This window comes from Mustela putorius, unplaced genomic scaffold (genome assembly GCF_011764305.1).
Source record: "Mustela putorius furo isolate JIRA1106 unplaced genomic scaffold, ASM1176430v1.1 tig00000127_pilon_pilon_pilon, whole genome shotgun sequence".
NCBI classification, from domain to species: domain Eukaryota; kingdom Metazoa; phylum Chordata; class Mammalia; order Carnivora; family Mustelidae; genus Mustela; species Mustela putorius.
The window spans coordinates 14,772,941-14,785,091 of record NW_025421288.1 but is presented as its reverse complement, the minus strand read 5'-3'; the positions used below and the strand labels follow the sequence as shown (position 1 = coordinate 14,785,091).

The window sequence follows — 12,151 nt, the reverse complement described above, 5'->3', positions numbered from 1 at the left end:
ATCACGGAGCTGCTCAGGGATGAAGCCACGTGAGGCCACCCGTTTGGGTCTCCAGCCTCCCAGCCCACGGAGAGCTCGGCAGGTCCCAAGGCTCGTGACCCCGAGGACCCTGCCGGTGGGAAGCCTCGTGGGGCTCCGGAGCCCCCCACGGAGGCCGCCTCATGGTCTAGCCCAGCAATGAGGGAGGGCCCTTCCAGAGAGCAGACACCAGCAGAGGTTTCCAGAAGCATGCTGGGCTGGCTGCGGTCCCCGGGCGGCAGCGACCACCTGGGCTCAAACTGGGCCACGGGAGCTGCAGCCTCTTCAGAGCACCCACGTGCGTTTTGGGGTGTGGGAGCTGGTCCCTCGGGACCATGCCGTGCCCACCCCAATGCATCTGGGCCGGGGTGTTTGGGGCCTAAGGGGCTTTGGAGCTGGGGTGTCTCCAGTCCGTCCAGGGACGGGCCCCTCCATGCATGTCCTCCACTGCAGGGGTTGCCTACGGTACAGGAGAGATGGGGGCAGACCTCACCATCCTGTTTTCAAGATGCAGAAACCTAGGCCCCAAAGGGAAAACGGTGAGGGGGGGGGGGGAGGGCCCGCGGCGGGACCCGTTCCCGTGCCCTTTCTGGCGATGCAGCGTCAAGCCCCGAGTCCCTTCTGTACTTTGGAGGCCCAAGCCCAGGCCCAGAAAGGAGCGGATGGGGCCAGGCTGGTGACGGCAGGAGCCTGGGCAGGAGAGACACTTCCCAGATACGGCCGCCAAGTGTGGCTGGGCCCTGGGGAAGTGGCAGGAAGTGCTTGCTGACCCGGGTGTTCCCAGGCTGGCTCAGCCGGGCCATGTGGCTGGGGGTTGAGACCGGGCCCTGGCACGCGCCCGCCCGCCCTCCCCGGCACACACTGTTCCCACCCAGCTCTAGGGGACCCGGTCCCCCGGCAGGACTCCACGTGGTCCCCTGCGGGCCTGACCCCACCGTGTCCCTCCCCGACCCTGCCCTCTGTCCCGACAGCAAGGGCACTGATTTTCAGATGCCACCGCTCGGCAGTGGGGCTCTCTGGGGCAGGGGTGTGGTGGAGGGCGACCAGAACGGGGGCACTGGGAGGCCAGCTAGGCGACCCAGGCCTGCAGGGGGCCCCGGATCACTCTCAGTGTCCACGTCTGTAAGAGGGAGGGGGCTTCAGGCCCCACATCCTCTTCCAGGAGAGATGCTCTCACCCCTATCTTGGGGGGGCTGGCCTCTGTCCTGGGTGGCCTCTGCTGTCCCCACCGGCCACTGCTGCCCTGGTTGTGGGATAGACAGGCGGTTTGCTGGCCGCCAGAGCGGGGCACGTGGCTGGAGCCGGGCACATGGCCGTCTGCAGCCCACAATGCTCACCTCCCCTCCCCGCGGGCTGGAGCCTCGAGGCTGGGCGGGCTCTGACAGGAAAGCTGGACAAAGTGGGCCACCGGCTGCCAGGAGACGAAGCTCACGTGTGCCTCACTGTCCCCGAGGCTGGGACCCCGGGGCTGCAGACGGCCAAGCGCTGCTGACCCCAGGAGAGCCCCAGGAGCGCGGCCAAGCCTATGCTCGCCTCCAGACTCCCCCGCCTGGTCTCTTCCACGGCCCACCCCCTCACCCCCACGGGACCCTCTGCAGCTGCTCCCGTCAGGGGACTCTGGGGCCAGCAGGTAGGCAAGCGTGGGGACCCCTCCCTGAAGGAGCCAGGAAACAGCAGGAACAAGGACATGGGGCAGGGCGGCCGGGAGGAGGGAGTGCGGGAGCCCAACCCTGCTGGGGCCCTGGACGGGGGCATCAGCCCTCGGCTGAGGAGTCGGGAGCAGGCCCGGGCTGGGACCCCCCTAGTGACAGTCCTACCGAGGACCAGCCTGTGCAGAGGAGAAGCCAGGCCGGGCCCCTCCGACAGCCCCCCATGCCGGGCCCCACCAGCAGGCTGAGCCCTCAGGCTGGTTTCTCCCCTCCCTGCTCAGACGGCGGCTTCCCACTCTGCACATCTCGCATCTCAGGACGGGGTGGCCCGCAGGATGGCCGGACCGTCCCGTGCCCTCTCTCCTCACGGGCTCTTGTGGCCTGTCTCAAATGCCAGCCTGCCTGGGCCCAAGCTGCTGGCACTGGGTGGGGACGCCCTGGCGCACTCGAGGAGACGGGCCCCCGATCTCGAAGGACCCCCTTTGTACAGCCCCTGGTCCCGGGCTGCTGGTTACGTGGGGTGTGTGGAAATGTGACGTCCAGCCTTCCCACCACAGAAATCCAACTGGTCTGTCCCCGAGGCCGGTCCAGGGCTGTGCCTGGAGCTTCACGGTGCCACCACGTCTGCCAGCCCAGCCTGGTCTTGGGGCCCTCCCCAGGCAGAAAGAGGGGAAGCCGGGACCTTGGGACAGGCAGTGTCCCCCTACCCACCTGTGGCACGGCATCAAGCCAGCGACTGGGAGGCTGCTGGGGGCTCCCGGCTCCCCCCCTTCTGGGCTTGCACCAGCCCCGCCCCCAACACACCAGGAAGACCCTGACCCGCACACGCAGACACAGTGCTCTTCCTTCTCACTTTCATCCCCGATGGGAGTGGGGGGAGGGGAGGGGGAGGCAGCATTCGGGGGTGCACTGCTTGCCAACACACGTGTACTATTACTGGGGCTAACACTAAGCCCAAAGGAAGGAAGCCCGGTGTGGGAGGAGCACAGGTGCGCCGCGGGTCCCCGGGAGGCTCGGCGACAGGGCCCTTGGGAACCAGCGCGGTCTCCCTTCATAAGGAGCCGCGTCCCCACGGAAGCCACCACCTGGGGATGCCAGGCTGAGGGAGGGCTCAGACAGAGCTGGAGCGACCCTGGTGGCCGGGCCGACGGGCACACGGGGACCCTCGGTTTGCTCGCAGCCCCGGGGGAATCCGGGCCGGCGGACGCTGAGCGGTAATTACGCGGCTGTCATGTCCCAGAACTGGCCGCGGGCTCGGGCCGGGTGGGATGTCCCTGGAGCACAGTAGGATCTCGGCCGGCTCCTGCCCTGCCCCACTCTGGCTACAGCTGCCTCCCGTCCACAGCGCACCTTTGCTTTGCTAAGGTCCGGCCCCAGGAGGGCTGAGACAGGAGCAGGAGCAGGAGCAGGAGCCCGGGTCAACATGATTAAAGTTGCTCCCAGAACTAACTATTCAAAATACATCCCAGAAGACACGTCGGACGGCTGCCCACCCGGCGGGCGATTCCACGGCTCCCTCCTTAATGCCTGGCTTCGGACTCATGGGCGTCCAGGTCGGGGGGGAAGGCTCCTTTCCTAATGAAGCCCCCACTCTCCTCTGCTGGGAACGAGGTCCAGACCTGGGCGGGAATGCCTCCCCGCCTTGGAAGGGCAGAACCCTGGCCCCCTGTTGTCTCCTCTGCTCCTACAAATGACGCTCAGCTCTAACAGCCTTAATATGGGTACCAAGTGCCCCGCCTGCCCCCTGAGCGGAGCAGAGCCCCTGCTAGCAGGGGCCACCAAGGCCTCCTCGCGGGTGGAAATGCCACCCAGAGCTGTGACCCCCTTTTGCCAACGGCAGGACGTGTCTCACGGACCCCAGACTCCCTTCCGCCCCAGCACACGGGTCCAGCCCCTCGGCCCCTGGTCCCCCACACAGTGGGGCTTCCAGAAGGGCTCAAGCTCATGCCTGCACAGCACGGAGGTGCACACAGGTTTCACGGGGTTCGGGGCTCGGTCACCCCTCGAGCCGCATGGATGGAGGGGCCCAGGGAGGCCTGGCTTCCCCGGATTCGGAGGGGAGTCCTCGCGTCAACCAGGAACTCCCTCCTCCCCCTCAGTCCCAGTTCTCACACGGCAGAAGGTCCACCAACGTGCGCACGCCACCCCTGCACTGCGTCCTCACCGGCCCCGGATGCGGAGTGAGTCAGAGGAGGGCGGCAGGCACGATCCCCCCACCCGGCCTCCCCCTCTGTCCAGGGGCTGGGAGGAGGAACGTCTTGAAAGCAAGACGACCCCAAATGCTCCCTTCTCCTGCCTTCTCTCCATTCCTCAGATGTGGTAACTGAGCCCCGAGGATGAGTGGACTTGCCCGGGGCATGGGGCTGCTTAGGGGAGGCCCCCGACCGGCAGCTCACCTAGGGCAGGGGATGCTGAGCCCCGGGGATCGCCCCACAGCTGCCGGGACTGTCCTGAGAGCCGGAGCAGAACAGAATGTCTGCGGGGCTGCCCACAGCCCAGCGCACCCACTACGTGCTGTGCGGCCGGGCCCTGCTGGTTCACGTTCCACCAGGGGAGCGGCCGAGCGCACCTCTCCTGGGCGAAGCCGATGGGGTCTCACATGGCCCGAGGCCCCTCCCTTCAGCCTCCAGCACGAGGCCTTACTCCCCTGCTGACGGGCTGGGTGGGCAGCTGCTGGGGTGTGAAGGGAACCCACTTTCTGGGCCCTTCTGGGGTAAGCGACTGTGGCAGCTGGCGGGGACCCCGAGTCGGGCTGCAGCCGGCCCACAGCCCCGGCTTCCCCCGCCCCTCCCTGGCAGCATCTGGGGAAACTGGTTCCGTCAGGAGTCACGTGACTGGCGCAGAAAGCGAGCCTGCGAGTCTGGCGGGACCAGGCAGGCACAGAGCCAAGCACCTCTTCCTGTCCTCCACGGTAAGGGACCGTTCAGGAAGGTGACCCGGCATCTCCAGGGTGTGGTGGCCAAGTCTGCAGGCCCCCAGGCCCACCCACCAGCCCCCCGCCCCCCCGGGAGCCTATCATCCCAGTCCTGAGCCAAGCCTGCACGAGGTCGCCTGACTTCCTGCTAAGAAAGTGTCACGGCCTGACCCGAGAAAACAGGGGGGCTGGGGGACCATGCCAAGGGTCCCTAAAGAGGCGAAGAGAGAAATGAAAACAAAGGTCCACACAGCAACGTGAACACACATGTTCAAGACCGCCCAAGCGTGCTGGCAGCCCAGCCCCCCGCAGACCGATGGGGAAGCGCACCGTGGCCCGTCCACGCGGGGACTCAGACTCACCCGCGAAAGCAACACGTCGGGGGGCGGGGCCGGGCGCCGTGCAGGAAGGAGCTGCGGCAGCGCTCGGTGAGGGCAGCTGCGTCTTCTTTAGAAAGCTGAATTTCACCATGGGACCCCGGCTCTCCCCAAGCTGTGTGGCATTGGCCCGGGACCCTCGAGCCTTTCTCTGGAGCACGGTGGGCACGCCCGAGCCCATTTTCCAGATGTTGAAGCAGATGCCATCCAGCCCCAAATCCTGCCATCTGGGAGCTGTCCAGTGGAGTCACCGAGACACGGAGAAGGGTCCAGAGACCCCTGGAGAGCCGGAGCCCCAAGGCTGGGCCCCCCGACAGCTCTCAGGGCCGGGAATCTGAGCCTGCATTTTGGTCTGTTCCCAGACACGCGCTCACAGGAGGAGATGACAAGTCCCAAGGCATGAAGCACCAGCAGGCACCTTGTGAACAGCGGGTGACAGCTGAAAATGACACCACGAGTGAGGGGAGGCCGGCCCCGGGTCATGATGTGTCCTTCCGGGTCGGGGTGGGCTTTACGGACACCTGCCCACCAGGTTGGGTACTGACAGCCCCCAGTCCCTCCACCAATGCCTGCCCTCTCGGACACCGCAGGGAACCCAGCCCTGGGCACGTGCCATTGGTCCAAGAAGCCTCAGCTCGGTGTCAAGAGACAGCCTATCCCAGCCCCTGCTGGTGATGCTTGGGGTCCCAGTGGTTTCCCGGCGCCAGGTGGGGTTAGATTCCCGGATCATCCGGGGTGTGGGAGGGCCCCCCATGGGGTGAGCACATGACCTCCCCTCCAGGCTCTCCTCTCTAACCAGGGCAGAATGCCGGACACCCCCCCAGAGCCAACGACAGCCGGTGGAGGTGGAAGCAGAAGGCCTGGAGGGCTCCCCCCGGGGCCCTGGCCCCCTCCTACTCCCCCAGTTGAGAAGCAACCCAGTGAGCCCCAAGTCCGGCCCCCGTGTCAGCCACTGACAATAGAGGTGGCCGGGTGGGGCTGGGAGGGCGGCTCCACTGGGTCTCAAGGCTTCTGGAAGACATCTAACAAGTTTCCCTAAAGCGGGGTGCAGGAGTGTCCTGGGGCTGCCCGGACAGCTGGCCACTCGCTGGACAGCTTGGCTGCAGTCACTCATTCTGTCCCGGTTCTGGAGGCCAGAAGTCCCAACTGCAGGTGTGGGCAGGACCCTGCACTCTCTGGAGGCTCCGGGGGACGGTCCTTCCTGCCTCTCCCCTGGGGGGCTCCATGCGTCTGGAGTCTGTGGCCGGTCCCTCCAGCCTCTGCCTCCGAGGTCACGCGGCCCCGTCCCTGTGTGTCTGTCTTAAACTCCCTCTCCTGTCTCCCATAAGTCACTGGATTTAGGGTCCACCAGACAATCCAGGATGAACTCATACCGAGACCCTTCACTTTGGTCCGACTGTAAGTCCCAACGTACCAAGGAAGGACACCTTCAGGGTCTGGGGTTAGGACGATGGTCTATCTCTCCGGGGGTCACCCTTCAACTCCCGGCAGGGCTTCCCAATGGAGCCTCCGGGATCGGGATGGCCCCTCACGCCCGCCTGGCCTAGGCTGATGACCTCCTGGGTCCTCTCACTGCTGCCGAGTGCCCTCAGCAGATCCAGCGTGGGCCCCTCGCCCCCTCAGGGCTCCAGCCACCTCCCGCACGACGCCCCAGACCCTCCTGCCCCTGCCCTTCTACCAGAAGCCCCAGCAAGCCCCAGAAGCTGTTGGCCACCCCTGCTGGCCTGCTTCCACACCCAGCCCCCAAAGCCAGAGAGCTTCGGTCATTTTGCCTTTGGCCACGCCACCTGTGCATGTCCCCGGGCCAATGGTGCCTCGCTGCTGCCCACGTCCTCCTCCAGCCCCAGCAGCGGCCCCCCTCAGCACCCAGCTCACTGCCACCCACCCACCCCAGAACCTTCCAGCAAGCCAGCACGGCTCCCTGGGTGCTGAGCCTGGCCATGGTGGGTTGGATCTGGCTCTGCCCAGGGCCAGCTCAGGTCCCCACAGCTCAGAACAGCCATGTCCATCAGGGCCCTGGCATCCCGGGGGTTGGTGCGAGCTGAAGAAGGTATTCCAGACTCAAACCCCTTAGGCCCTGCCCAAACCAGCAAGAACCGAGTGCACGTCTTATTGGTGAGAGCACCAAGTCTAGGAAGGGTCGGGGCCGGGACCTTCTGGAACGGGTGCTGGCTCATCACATGCCTTTGCTTTGTCACTGGAGGAAGGTGGTGCCAACCGGCAGCACACCGGAGGACCTGGGTAGGCTGAGAGCTATCCAGGGATCAGCTTGAAAATTGCTCCAAACGGTCCCTGGGAGCAGCCGCACCTGTGAACCGTCCGTCCGCCCCGCCTGGGCCGCACCAGCCCCAGCGCCTCGGCCCCAGGAGCCCAGAGAGCCGTCTGGGCGTCTGCTGGAGCTCATGCAGGGAGGGAGATCCCGGGCGCTCTCTGGGAGGGCAGAAGGAAATCCCGGCAGTGGACCTGCAGGGCCCTTGCGTGTAGGGGTGACAGAAGACGCAAGGAGAGCGTCCAGCCCGGGAGGAGGCCAGGAGGCCCCCACGGGCCCCGAGGCTGGACCTGGGGACAGGGCGTCCGGGCTGCCTCTGGCTGTCTGCTTCGACACCGGGTTTCCACCGTACTTCCGGCCACGCGTCTCCAGCAGGACTGCTTAGTGGCCGGCGGGCGCCGGTGTGTGCCCCGGGGTTCCTGGGAGTGGGCAGGTTTCTTTTCGGCACGAGGGGGGAGTCTGGGGGCAGCTGCAGGGCTTGGGAAACAGCGTGTGGCACAGAGCAGCACGAACCGCCAGAGCACGGGGCCGCGTGGAGCACCCCTCACCGTGGGGGCGGCACCTCCATTTACTCACGTGCCTCCCGCTCCCTCCCCGCCACGCCCGCCACACAGGGGCTGGGATTCCAGACCCGGCTCAGTGGAGGACAGAGGGGTCTTGGTGCGACAGCCGCCCCCAGCCTTGTCCCGAGCTAGGACTACACAGACTGACATCCTCAGTTGGGGACGGCCCAGCACGGCTCCCGGGCAATCTGCCCACTCGCGCGACCTCCAGCCTTCCGCTTCCCCCTCGGTAAATCTAGGCACCCGGGCTTGACCGGGGAGAGACCGTGGACCTGGCAGAGGCGCTTTCCCACCAACACCTCGAGGTTACCCGCTGCACACCTCGCCCCGTCCCGAGGGCACCGGGGGTGGGTGTCCTCCGGACTGTGGAGGAGCCCCAGGCACCTGCCCCGGGACGGGGAAGGCTGGAGGCTGGAGCAGGCCTGCTCGCTCGTCTGCAGCCCTCAGCGTGGACGTGTCTTATACTGTGTCCCCGGGGGGCCTGGCAGGGGGCTGCCCTTGACCTCGAGCTGCCTGGGGGTGGGGTGAGGGTGGGGAAGCCTTGTCACAGAACCAGCCGGGACCACAGTGACAGATCGCGGTCTGCAGGTGGGAAGCGCTCTGCTTTGGGGACCCCCCGGCCCACTGTACCATGCCGGTCATCCCGGTGACTGACCGCTGGCCCAGCTCAGAGGCAGGCACTGTGGACACGCAGATGGAAGGGCCGTTTGTAAAAGCGAGGCCGGCCACCCCGCGCTCGGATCTTCCGAAGATTCACTGCCGGGACCAAAATCCCATCTCCTGGGCTCTGCGTGAGGGACGTGCTCTGCGGTGTTGTCCGCAGGAAGACGACGCCACGCACGGGTGGGTGTGGGCGGTGAAGGAGCCACAAAACCGAGTCCATATGCGCGGCCGCACCAGGGCAGCGGGATCCGTGTCTCGCAACGGGGCAGGGTGGGGGCTCAGGAGAAGCCACGTGCCACGGTGCCAAGCGGTGCCTCGGGACAGGGACTGTGGCCATCCGTCTGTGTGAACCAGCGTGTGTGACGGGGCCTCCCCCATCTGTTCAGGCCCCACGATGAGCGCGAGTGGCTTTACAGTAGAAAACGCCCCAGCAGAGCCATCACCAGCCGGGAGGAAGCACGGAGGAGGGAAGGCCTGGATCCTGGGGCCGCAGCGGGGCTGGGGCGCAGCCAGCGCAGGCGACTAGCAGGTGCTAACGAATGCTTCCCAGAGTGTCCGGCCCACTGGGCTGTGTATACATTAGGCGCCTAGTAGCCACACTGGGCTGAACCACTGACCTCTCTTTCGCTTGAGTGGCCAAGAACAGACGGGGTCGGGGTACGCCAGGGTGAAGCCCACCAGCACAGGCAGAGCTAGAGGCTCTGCTCCCAGAAGCCCACCACTGCGGAAGGAGGAAGGGCGTGTTCTGGGAGGGGGGCTCAACCCCACGGGGAGGTCTAGCTCATGAGGGGTCTCTGGGAGGGGGGCCAGCTCCAGAACCTTCCCTGCCTTTTGTGCTCTGCAGTGCTGGTGGGTGGCCACAGGGCCCGGTCCCAGGAACGGGCGCAGACCTGGAGGGGAGCCTCGGGGGGAGGGGGCCCCGGCACCCTCCCACGGTCCACAGGCTACGCCTCCCTCCCTGCCGGTGCTGACAAAGGCATGTGGCCCAAGAAAGACAACAGGGGGAGGGAGCAGAGGGGTGAGCACAGAAAGCTATTTTAAACCGCATTCAGGTGGATGCGACACCGCCTGGCTGGCGTCAGCGACCGCGGGGTGCCCAGGGGCCTCTGTTCCACCGTCCCCTCTGCTTCTAGGTGTATCTGACATTTTCCACGCTCTACGGTGAAAAAGGAGAAGCTGAAAGCTTTCTCTGGAAGGCGTAAAGGGAGAATTTCTTAAAAGGTTTCAAGCAAGAGAAGAAACGAGCCCATACCAGTCCCAACCCCCCAGGAAGGCTCAGAGTTTCAAAGACTGAAAAGGAGCCAGTCACCTCTGCAGAAAAGGTGACAGCGAGCTGGGTGGAGGCCCCCGGACCTCCCCGAGACAGGGAAGGTGCTGAGGACCCAGAGCCGGCGGGACCACGAGGGGGAAGAGGAGGCAGCAGCCACCGCGGAGCATCCCTGTGGCCTGCAGGCCCCCGAGACTGTGCACTCCCACTGGCTGGGAACCCAATCCCCAGGACTCCCCAGCCTTCAGCGTAGCCCCCTTCAGAGGTGCCGGCCCTAACACACGGCCGTCTGGCTGCCCAGGGCAGATGCGACTCCCAACAGCCCCCCTGGCAGGTCGTCAGTGCCATGGAGCACCCCGGCCCCGGCACAGGTCGGAGCTCCCCCAAGGCAAGGGCAGCCTCCTGTCCCTTCCTGTCTGTCTGATCATCACCACCTCTCCCCGACCTGACATGTCTGCGGGCGGCCACCGCCCCAGCCTGGACCTGGACACTCTCCGTGCGCTCCAGGGCACAGCTGCTGGCGCCCAAGGGTGCGGGGTCCGCTTGCCCCCTTCTCCACTCTGAGTGCTCACTGCCCCCACCCCAGACACGCACAGCCACACACGGGCGTGTGCACACAGCATGTGGACACCGGGCCGCACATCATCAGCGCATCGGGAGTGACCTGAGCAGCCACCATGCCCCCCGCTAGCCTGGCCTCCCCCGAGGGCACAGCTGTCCCGGGGGGCAGCGCTCCGGATCCGGACGGGAAGGGGCTTCAGGACCAGAGCGTGTTTGTGAGTGTGTGTGTCCGTGTCTGGGACAGCAGCCCCCCCCTGCAGAGGGGCACCGAGGAGATATCTGGTCTCAGGATCCTGAGTCCCAGGGCACTGTTTTCTCCTTTTCTGTTTGGAGGTGGCCCTCTTTGAGGGATATGCTCTGGTTCCTGGGTGCCCTGGTCACAGCGGCCCCCCTTCGGGCTCCCCCTCCAGGCCTGGGGGCAGCAGAGAGCCGTCCAGTGGGAGGAGCTCGGAGCCTCGGGGACAGAGTTGTGCTGCCGCCTGGATGTGAGCACTCACAACGCACCCAGGTCTGGACGCCGCAGGATGCAAGGAGCGACTCGGGGGCAGGGACATCTCAGGGGCAGGACAGGGGCCTGGAGGCTGAAGACCCTGGCCTCCTGCATCCTGGATGTCGGGGCTGGTGGCCTGTGCCCAGCGGGGGTGGGTGCTGTGGAAACACATGGACACACTGGTGAGGGGGCGCAGGGCACAACCCCTCCCTCATGGGGTGCATGTCCTGCCCCAGTGGTCACACTGTGTTCATTCCCAGCTCAGCTCTCGTGTATAACACAAGGCAGCTCCTGGACCCAGGCCCAGGACCGCTGGGAGGACGGTGTGACCGTACCTGTGTCACTTCCGTGCTTCTAGAACGGTCCCTCGTCTCTCCATCACCCCGGAGAGCTGAGCCCGGCTCTTAACTCTCCCTTTTCCGCATCCCAGAGAGCTCCCGGCTGCTGCCCGCTGTGGCCACCCTCTCCCGGGTACAGTGGGTTGAACGGTGGCCCCCCCCCGCAAGCTATGTCCACATCCTAACCCTGGGACCCGCGAATGTGGCCACCTTTGGAAGTAAGGCCTTTGCAGAGGTGACCAAGTGAAGACGAGGCCACAGGGGAGGAGGGTGGGCCCGGCCCGACCACGATGCTCCTGTATGAGAACAGGACACACAGAGATGCAGGGGGGGCCCGTGAAGACAGGGGAGAGGCCGGAGCCCTGCGGCCGCCGCCCAGACACAGCTACAGCCCCAGACGCCGGATGAGGCAGGAAGGGTCGTCTCCTCGAGCCTCCCCACACCTGGATTTGGGACTCCTGCTCCGGAACGGGGAGATGCTGGGAGGCCTCTGTGGTTGTGGGTTCCCGCCCAGCATTCGGTCCTCGTCACAGCAGTTCCTGCCGGACACAGGCCCTCAGCTCAAGGTCAAAGCTGTGAGCGGGAGTGGCCTGAACCGAAGCTGAGTGGGGCTTCCTTCCCTGCCCCAAGGACCAGGCCGAGGCCCCCTGCCTCTGGACACTGTCCAGACCGGAGGAGAGTGACACGGCCGGCAGCTCCGCTCAAACACTTCCCTCTGCCCCATCTGGAGCACGTCCAAATCAGCCCCTTGCCCCGTCCCCCATGAGCAGCGTCCCCCGTCCCTCCCAGCCCCGTGCGGCTGAGACACCGTCCCAGCATCGACCCGGCAGAAAACCGGCCCGTGACTGCAGATGCCAGCCGGTCTCCTGGGGAGGGGTCTCCGGGCAACGCAGCGACACCGCAGCCCCACGGCTGGGGTCATCTCCTGCTGTCCGGCGGCAGCCTGTCCATCCCACTCGGCCGGCCTCTGGAAGCCCCTGGAAGGGGCCACCATGGGCCCCTCTGCCTCCAGAGCCAGACTCCAGATGCGTTTATCACCCAC

General features: G+C 66.2%; 1 protein-coding gene across 3 annotated transcripts in view; it reads right to left on the bottom strand.

The window, feature by feature from the left end:
* The window catches only part of OSBPL5 (oxysterol binding protein like 5), a 49,807-nt gene that overhangs the window by 26,549 nt on the left and 11,107 nt on the right, over positions 1-12,151 (bottom strand). Inside the window, exon 1 of one of the 3 annotated variants that reach the window (XM_045066417.1) lies at positions 4,944-5,408. The exons of the other annotated variants lie outside the window; for them this stretch is intronic. The gene's annotated coding sequence lies outside the window, so the exon portion shown is untranslated. Of the gene's footprint in view, positions 1-4,943; positions 5,409-12,151 lie in introns of those variants that run through there. 3 annotated transcript variants of the gene reach the window in all.